This window comes from Carcharodon carcharias, chromosome 8 (assembly GCF_017639515.1).
Source record: "Carcharodon carcharias isolate sCarCar2 chromosome 8, sCarCar2.pri, whole genome shotgun sequence".
NCBI classification, from domain to species: domain Eukaryota; kingdom Metazoa; phylum Chordata; class Chondrichthyes; order Lamniformes; family Lamnidae; genus Carcharodon; species Carcharodon carcharias.
In genome coordinates this window covers 101,657,717-101,668,341 of record NC_054474.1, presented here as the reverse complement: position 1 = coordinate 101,668,341, position 10,625 = coordinate 101,657,717, and positions in this window count along the sequence as shown.

The window sequence follows — 10,625 nt, the reverse complement described above, 5'->3', positions numbered from 1 at the left end:
GCCTCACTGCTGATCCCTAGGTAGTTCATGAGCCCGCATTACTGATCTCTAGTTAATCCATCAGACCTCACAGCTGAAAACTAGTTAATCCACTAGACCTCATTGCTGGTACCTAGTTAATTCACCAGACCTCACTGCTGATCCATAGTTAATTCATCAATCCTCACTTTTGATCCCTTGTTAATCCATCAGCCCTATTTTCTGATCACTAGTTAATCAACTAGGCCTCGCTGCTGATCCCGAATTAATCCATCAGCCTTCATTGCTTATCCCTAGTTAATCCACCAGACCTCACTGCTGATCCCTAGCTACTTCATCAGCCCTCATTACTGATCCCGAGTTAATCTATCAGACATCACTCCTGATCCTTAGTTAAACCACCAGACCTCATTGCTGCTCCCTAGTTAATATATCAGACCTCACTGCTGATCCCTAGTTAAACCACTAAACCTCATTGCTGGTACCTAGTTAATCCACCAGACATCACTGCTGATCCCTAGTTGATTACTCAATCCTCAGTGGTGATCCCTAGTTAATCCATCAGCCCTACTTGCTGATCTCTAGGTAATCCACCAGACCTCACCGCTGATCCCTAGTTAATCCATCAGCCCTACTTGCTGATCACTAGTTAATCCTCTAGGCCTCATTAGTGATCCTGAATTAATCCATCAGATCTCACTGTTTATCCCTAGTTAATCCACCAGGCCTCACTGCTGATCCCAAGTTATCCACCAGCACTCACTGGTGTTCCCTAGTTGATTAATCAATCCTCACTGGTGATCCCTAGTAAATCCACCAGCACTCACTTCTGATCTCTAGTAAATTCATCAAACTGTACTCCGATCCCTAGTTAATTCATCAATTCTCACTGCTAATCACTAGTGAATCCATCAGTCTTGACTGCTGATCTCTAGTTAATCCATCAGCCCTGACTCCTGATCCCGAGTTAATTCATCAGTCCTCACTGTTGATCCCTATTTAATCCATCAGCCCTCACTGCTGATCCCTACTTAATCCTTCAGCCCTATTTTCTGATCCCTAGTTAATCCACCAGGCCTCACTGCTGATCTGTAGCTAGTTCATCAGCCCTCATTACTGATCCCTAGTTAATCCATCAGACATCACTGCTGATCCCTAGTTAAACCACCAGACCTCATTGCTGGTACCTAATTAATCCACCAGACATCACTGCTGATCCCTAGTTAATTCATCAATCCTCACTGCTGATCCCGAATTAAGTAATCAATCCTCACTCCTTATCCCAAGTTAATCCACCAGGCCTTACTGCTGATCCCAAGTTAATTCATCAGAATTCATGGCTGCTCGCTAGTTAAACCAACAGGCTGCACTGTTGGTCCCTAGTTAATCCACCAGGCCTTACTGCTGATCCCTAATTAATTCATCAATCCTCACTGCTGATCCCGAATTAAGTAATCAATCCTCACTGTTTATCCCTAATTAATCCACCAGGCCTCACAGCTGATCCCTAGTTAATCCAACAGGACCTACTGCTGATCCCTCGTTAAACCTCCAGGCCTCACAGCTGATCCCTAGTTAATCCATGAGTCTTCGCTGCTGTTCCCTAATTAATTGATGAATCCTCACTGCTGATCCCTAGTTAATTCATCAGCCTTCACTTCTGAAGAGTAGTTAATTCATCAATCCTCATTTATAATCCCTCGGTAGTTCATCAGCCCTCATTGCTGAACCCTAGTTAATCCATCAGCCCTGACTCCTGATCCCAAGTTAATTCATCAGTCCTCACTGCCGATCCCTAGTTAATCCATCAGACCTCATTGCTGATCCCTATTTAATCCATCAGCCGTCATTGCTGATCCCTCGTTAAAACATCAGTCCTACTTGCTGATCATTAGTTAATCCACTAGGCCTCACAGCTGATCCCTAGTTAATCCATTAGTCTTCTCTGCTGACCCCTAATTAATTGATGAATCCTCACCGCTGATCATTATTTAATTCACCAGGACTCACTGCTGATTCCTAGTTAATCCATCAGCCCTCACTGCTGATTCCTCTATAATTCATCAATCCTCATTGCTGATCCCTAGTAAATCCACCAGGCTCCACTGCTGATCCATAGTTAATCCATCAGCATTCACTGTTGATCCCAAGTTAATTCATCAATTCTCACTGCTGATCACTAGTCAATCCACCAGGCCTCACTGCTGATCCCTAGTTAATCCATCAGCCGTGACTTCTGATCCCAAGTTAGTTTATCAGTCCTCACTGCCGATCCCTAGTTAATCCATCAGACCTCATTGCTGATCCCTCGTTAAAACATCAGTCCTACTTGCTGATCATTAGTTAATCCACTAGGCCTCACTGCTGATCCCGAATAAATCCATCAGCCTTCATTGCTTATCGGTAGTTAATCCACCAGGCCTCACTGCTGACCCTAGCTAGTTCATCAGCCCTCATTACTGATCTCTAGTTAATCCATCAGACCTCACTGCTGATTCCGAATTAAGTAATCAATCCTCACTGTTTATACCTAGTTAATCCACCAGGCCTCACTGCTGATCCCTAGGTAGTTCATGAGCCCGCATTACTGATCTCTAGTTAATCCATCAGACCTCACTGCTGAAAACTAGTTAATTCACTAGACCTCATTGCTGGTACCTAGTTAATTCACCAGACCTCACTGCTGATCCCTAGTTAATTCATCAATCCTCACTTTTGATCCCTTGTTAATCCATCAGCCCTATTTTCTGATCACTAGTTAATCAACTAGGCCTCACTGCTGATCCCGAATTAATCCATCAGCCTTCATTGCTTATCCCTAGTTAATCCACCAGACCTCATTGCTGATCCCTAGCTACTTCATCAGCCCTCATTATTGATCCCGAGTTAATCTATCAGACATCACTCCTGATCCTTAGTTAAACCACCAGACCTCATTGCTGCTCCCTAGTTAATATATCAGACCTCACTGCTGATCCCTAGTTAAACCACTAAACCTCATTGCTGGTACCTAGTTAATCCAACAGACATCACTGCTGATCCCTAGTTGATTACTCAGTCCTCAGTGGTGATCCTTAGTTAATCCATCAGCTTCACTGCTGATCCTTAGTTAATCCATCAGCACTCACTGCTGATCCCTAGTTAATCCACCAGGCCTCACAGCTGATCTCTCGTTAATCCAACAGGACCTACTCCTGATCCCTCGTTAATCCTCCAGGCCTCACAGCTGATCCCTAGTTAATCCATGAGTCTTCGCTGCTGTTCCCTAATTAATTGATGAATCCTCACTGCTGATCCCGAGGTAATTCATCAGCCTTCAGTTCTGAAGAGTAGTTAATTCATCAATCCTCATTTATAATCCCTCGGTATTTCATCAGCCCTCATTGCTGAACCCTAGTTAATCCATCAGCCCTGACTCCTGATCCCAAGTTAATTCATCAGTCCTCACTGCCGATCCCTAGTTAATCCATCAGACCTCATTGCTGATCCCTATTTAATCCATCAGCCATCACTGCTGATCCCTCGTTAAAACATCAGTCCTACTTGCTGATCATTAGTTAATCCACTAGGCCTCACTGCTGATCCCGAATTAATCCATCAGCCTTCATTGCTTATCGGTAGTTAATCCACCAGGCCTCACTGCTGACCCTAGCTAGTTCATCAGCCCTCATTACTGATCTCTAGTTAATCCATCAGACCTCACTGCTGATCCGTGTTTAATACATCAGCCCTCACTGCTGTTTCCGAATTAAGTAATCAATCCTCACTGTTTATACCTAGTTAATCCACCAGGCCTCACTGCTGATCCCTAGGTAGTTCATGAGCCCGCATTACTGATCTCTAGTTAATCCATCAGACCTCACTGCTGAAAACTAGTTAATCCACCAGACCTCATTGCTGGTACCTAGTTAATTCACCAGACCTCACTGCTGATCCCTAGTTAATTCATCAGTCCTCACTTTTGATCCCTTGTTAATCCATCAGCCCTATTTTCTGATCACTAGTTAATCAACTAGGCTTCACTGCTGAACCCGAATTAATCCATCAGCCTTCATTGCTTATCCCTAGTTAATCCACCAGACCTCACTGCTGATCCCTAGCTACTTCATCAGCCCTCATTACTGATCCCTAGTTAATCTCTCAGACATCACTCCTGATCCTTAGTTAAACCACCAGACCTCACTGCTGCTCCCTAGTTAATATATTAGACCTCACTGCTGATCCCTAGTTAAACCACTAAACCTCATTGCTGGTACCTAGTTAATCCACCAGACATCACTGCTGATCCCTAGTTGATGACTCAATCCTCAGTGGTGATCCCTAGTTAATCCATCAGCCCTACTTGCTGATCTCTAGGTAATCCACCAGACCTCACCGCTGATCCCTAGTTAATCCATCAGCCCTACTTGCTGATCACTAGTTAATCCTCTAGGCCTCATTAGTGATCCTGAATTAATCCATCAGATCTCACTGTTTATCCCTAGTTAATCCACCAGGCCTCACTGCTGATCCCTAGGTACTTCATGAGCTCGCATTACTGATCTCTAGTTAATCCATCAGACCTCCCTGCTGAAAACTAGTTAATCCACCAGACCTCATTGCTGGTACCTAGTTAATCCACCAGACCTCACTGCTGATCCCTAGTTAATCCTCCAGGCCTCACAGCTGATCCCTAGTTAATCCATCAGTCTTCGCTGCTGTTCCCTAATTAATTGATGAATCCTCACTGCTGATCCCTAGTTAATTCATCAGCCTTCACTTCTGAAGAGTAGTTAATTCATCAATCCTCATTTATAATCCCTCAGTAGTTCATCAGCCCTCAATGCTGAACCCTAGTTAATCCACCAGACCTCATTGCTGATCCCAAGTTAAACCATCAGCCCTCACTGCTGATGCCTAGTTAATTCATCAATCCTCACTGCGGATCCCTAGTTAATTCATCAATCCTCACTGCTGATACCTAGTTAATCCACCAGGCTTCACTGTTGATCACTAGTTAATCCACCAAGCGTCACTGCTGATCCCTAGTTAATCCATCAGCCCTCACTTCTGATCTCTAGTAAATTCATCAAACCAAACTGCTGATCCCTAGTTAATTGACCAGGCCTCACTGCTGATCTCTAGTAAATCCACAGGTTTTACTGCTGATCCCGAGGTAATCATCAGCATTCACTGCTGATCCCTAGTTAATTCATCAATTTTCATTGCTGATCACTATTCAATCCACCAGGCCTCACTGCTGATCCCTAGTTAATCCATCAGCCCTGACTCCTGATCCCAAGTTAATTCATCAGTCCTCACTGCCGATCCCTAGTTAATCCATCAGACCTCATTGCTGATCCCTATTTAATCCATTAGCCGTCACTGCTGATCCCTCGTTAAAACATCAGTCCTACTTGCTGATCATTAGTTAATCCACTAGGCCTCACTGCTGATCCCGAATAAATCCATAAGCCTTCATTGCTTATCAGTAGTTAATCCATCAGGCCTCACTGCTGATCCCTAGCTAGTTCATCAGCCCTCATTACTGATCTCTAGTTAATCCATCAGACCTCACTGCTGATCCGTGTTTAATAGATCAGCCCTCACTGCTGATTCCGAATTAAGTAATCAATCCTCACTGTTTATCCCTAGTTAATCCACCAGGCCTCACTGCTGATCCCTAGGTAGTTCATGAGCCCACATTACTGATCTCTAGTTAATCCATCAGACCTCACTGCTGAAAACTAGTTGATCCACCAGACCTCATTGCTGGTACCTAGTTAATCCACCAGACCTCACTGCTGATCCCTAGTTAATTCATCAATCCTCAATTTTGATCCCTAGTTAATCCATCAGCCCTATTTTCTGATCACTAGTTAATCAACTAGGCCTCACTGCTGAACCCGAATTAATCCATCAGCCTTCATTGCTTATCCCACGTTAATCCACCAGACCTCACTGCTGATCCCTAGCTAGTTCATCAGCCCTCATTATTGATCCCTAGTTAATCCATCAGACATCACTCCTGATCCTTAGTTAAACCACCAGACCTCATTGCTGATCCCAAGTTAATCCACCAGCACTCACTGGTATTCCCTAGTTGATTAATCAATCATCAGTGGTGATCCCTAGTTAATCCATCAGCCCTCACTGCTGATCCCTTGTTAATTCAACAATCCTCACTGCTGATCCCGAGTTAATCCACCAGACCTCACTGCTGATCTCTAATTATTACATAATCCCTCACTGCTGATCCCTCGTTAATTCATCAATCCACACTGATGATCCCTAGTTAATTCATCAATCCTCACTGATGATCCATCAACCCGGATTCCTAATCCCGAGTTAATCCATCAACCCTCATTGCTGATCCCTATTTAATCCATCAGACCTCACTGCTGATCCCTATTTGATCTACCAGACATCACTGCTGATCCCTAGTTGATCCATGAGCACTCACTGGTGAGCCCGAGTTCATTAATCAATCCTCACTGGTGATCTCTAGTTAATCCATCAGCCTTCATTGCTGAACTCGAGTTAATCCACCAAGCCTCAAGGCTGACCCCTAGTTAATCCATCAGCCCTCACTGCAGATCCCTAGTTAATTCATCACTCCTCACTGCTGATCCCTAGTTAATACATCAGCCCTCACTGCTGATGCCTAGTTAATTCATCAATCCTCACTATAGGATCACTATTAATTTATCAATCCTCACTGCTGATACCTAGTTAATCCACCAGGCTTCACTGCTGATCCCTCGTTAATTCATCAATCCTCAGGGCTCATCCCCAGTTAATCCATCAGTCCTAACTCTTGATCCCAACTTAATCCATCAGCCCGCACTGCTAATCCCTGGTTCATCCACCAGGCCTCACTGCTGATTCCGAGTTAATCCATCAGCCATCACTGCTAAAGCCTAGTTAACCGAACAATCCTCGCTTATGACCCATCGGTAGTTCTTCAGCCCTCATTGCTGATTTCTAGTTAATCCACCAGACCTCATTGCTGATCCCTAGTTAATCCACCAGGCCTCACTGCTGATCCCTAGTTAATTCATCAATCCTCACTGCTACTCCCTAGTTAATCCATCAGCCCTCATTGCTGATCCCTAATTAATCCATCAGCCTTCATTGCTGATTCCTAGTTAATCCATCAGGCCTCACTGTTGATCCCTATTAATCCATCAGCCCTGATCGCTGATCCCGAGTTAATTCATCAGCCCTCACTGCTGATCCCTGGTTAATCGACCAGGCTTCAGTGCTGACCCATAGTTAATCCATCAGCATTCACTGCTGACCTGTAGGTATTTCATCAGTTCTCACTGCTGATTACTAGTCAATCCACCAGGCCTCAATGCTGATCCCTAGTCAATTTATAAATCCTCATTGTTGATCCCTAGTTAATCCATCAGCCCTCATTGCTGATCCCTTGTTAATCCATCAGCCCTACTTGTTGATCACTAGTACATCCACTAGGCCTCAATGCTGACCCCTAATTAATTGATCAATCCTCACTTTTGATCCCTAGTTAATCCATCAGCACTCATTGCTGAACCCTATTTAATCCATCAGACCTCACTGCGGATCCCTAGTTAATCCACCAGCACTCATTGGTGAGCCCGAGTGGATTAATCAATGCTTACTAGTGATCGCTGGCTAATCCATCAGCCTTCACTGCTGATCTCGAGTTAATCCAGTCCTTGCTGCAGATCCCTAGTTAATTTATGAATCCTCATTGCTGATCATTAGTTAATTCACCAGGACTCACTGTTGATTCATAGTTAATCCATCAGCCCTTACTGCTGATCCCTAGTTAATCCATCAAACCTCACTGCTGATCCCTAGATAATCCACCAGATCTCATTGCTGCTCCCTAGTTAATACATCAGACCTCACTGCTGATCCTTAGTTAAACCACTAGACCTCATTGCTGGTACCTAGTTAATCGACCAGACATCACTGCTGATCCCAAGTTAATCCACCAGTACTCACTGGTGTTCCCTAGTTCATTAATCAATCCTCAGTGGTGATCCCTAGTTAATCCATCAGCCGTCACTACTGAAGCCTAGTTTATTCATCAGTCCTCACTTATGACCCCTCCGTAGTTCATCAGCCCTCATTGCTGATCTCTAGTTATTCCACCAGACCTCATTGCTGATCCCTAGTTAATCCACCAGGCCTCACTGCTGATCCCTAGTTAATTCATCAATCCTCACTGCTACTCCCTAGTTAATCCATCAGCCCTCATTGCTGATCCCTAATTAATCCATCAGCCTTCATTGCTGATTCCTAGTTAATCCATCAGGCCTCACTGTTGATCCCTATTAATCCATCAGCCCTGATTGCTGATCCCGAGTTAATTCATCAGCACTCATTGCTGATCCCTGGTTAATCCACCAGGCTTCACTGCTGACCCATAGTTAATCCATCAGCATTCACTGCTGATCCGTAGGTATTTCATCAATTCTCACTGTTGATCACTAGTCAATCCACCAGTCCTCAATGCTGATCCCAAGTCAATCCATCAGCCCTGACTCCTGATCCCGAGTTAATTCATCAGCCCTCACTGCTGATTCCTAGTCAATTCATCAATCCTCACTGTTGATCCCTAGTTAATCCATCAGGCCTCACTGCTGATCCCTAGTTAATCTATCAGCCCTACTTGCTGATCACTAGGTCATCGACTAGCCCTCACTGCTGATCCCAAATTAATCCATCAGCCTTCATTGCGTATCCCTATTTAATCCATCAGACCTCACTGCTGATCCCTTGTTAATCCACCAGCACTCACTGGTGAGCCCGAGTGGATTAATCAATCCTCACTGGTGATCCCTAGTCAATCCACCAGCCCTCACTGCTGATCCCTCGTTAATTCATCAATACTCACTGCTGATCCCGAGTTAATCCATGAGACCTCACTGCTGATCCCTGGTTAATTCATCAGTCCTAACTCTTGATCCCAACTTAATCCATCAGACCTCACTGTTGATCCCTAATTAATCCACCAGCCCTCATTGCTGATCCCTATTTAATCCATCAGCCCTCATTGCTGACCCCTAGTTAAATCATCAGTCCCCGCTGCTAATCCCTAGTTAATTCATGAATCCTCACTGTTGATCTCTAGTTAATCCATCAGCCCTCACTGCTGATCCCTAGTTAATTCATCTGTCCTCACTGCTGATCCCTAGTTAATCCACCAGGCCTCACTGCTGATCCCTAGTTAATCCTCCAGACCTCACTACTCATCCCTAGTTAATCCATCAGCCCTCACTGCTGATCCCTCGTTAATTCATCAATCCTCATTGCTGATCCCTAGTTAATCCACCAGGCATCACTGCTCATCCCTAGTTAATCCCTCAGTCCTCACTGTTGATTCCTACTTAATCCATCAGCCCTCACTGCTGATCCCTAGTTAATCCACCAGGCCTTACTGCTGATTCCCAGTCAATCCTCCAGTTCTCACTGCTGATCTCTAGTTAATCCATCAGCCCTCATTGCTGATCGCTATTAAATTCATCAAACCAAACTGCTAATCCCTAGTTAATTGATCAGGCCTCACTCCTGATCCCTAGTTAATCCACCAGGCCTCACTCCTGATCCCTAGTTAATCCACCAGGCCTCACTGCTGATCAATAGTTAATCCTCCAGACCTCATGGCTCATCCCTAGTTAATCCATCAGCCCTCACCGCTGATGCCTAGTTAATTCATCAATCCTCACTGCTGATCTCTAGTTAATTCAACAATCCTCACTGCTGATCACTAGTTAATTCATCAATCCTCACTGCTGATACCTAGTTAATCCATGAGACATCACTGCTGATCCCTGGTTAATTCATCAATTCCCACTGCTGATCCCTAGTTAATTCATCAGTCCTAACTCTTGATCCCAACTTAATTCATCAGCCCTCACTGCTGATCCCTGGTAAATCTACCAGGCCGCAGTGCTGATTCCTAGTTATTACACCAGGCCTTACTGCTGATTCCAAGTCAATCCTCCAATTCTCACTGCCGATCCCTAGTTAATATATCAGCCCTCACTGCTGATCGCTAGTAAATTCATCAAACCAAACTGCTGATCCCTAGTTAATTGACCAGGCCTCCCTGCTGATCCCTACTAAATCCACCAGGCTTCAATGCTGACCCATAGTTAATCCATCAGCATTCACTGCTGATCCGTAGGTATTTCATCAATTCTCACTGTTGATCACTAGTCAATCCACCAGTCCTCAATGCTGATCCCAAGTTAATCCATCAGCCCTGACTCTTGATCCCGAGTTAATTCATCAGCCCTCACTGCTGATCCCTAGTCAATTCATCAATCCTCACTGTTGATCCCTAGTTAATCCATCAGGCCTCACTGCTGATCCCTAGTTAATCTATCAGCCCTACTTGCTGATCACTAGGTCATCGACTAGCCCTCACTGCTGATCCCAAATTAATCCATCAGCCTTTATTGCGTATCCCTATTTAATCCATCAGACCTCACTGCTGATCCCTAGTTAATCCACCACACTCACTGGTGAGCCCGAGTGGATTAATCAATCCTCACTGGTGATCCCTAGTCAATCCACCAGCCCTCACTGCTGATCCCTCGTTAATTCATCAATACTCACTGCTGATCCCGAGTTAATCCATGAGACCTCACTGCTGATCCCTAATTAAT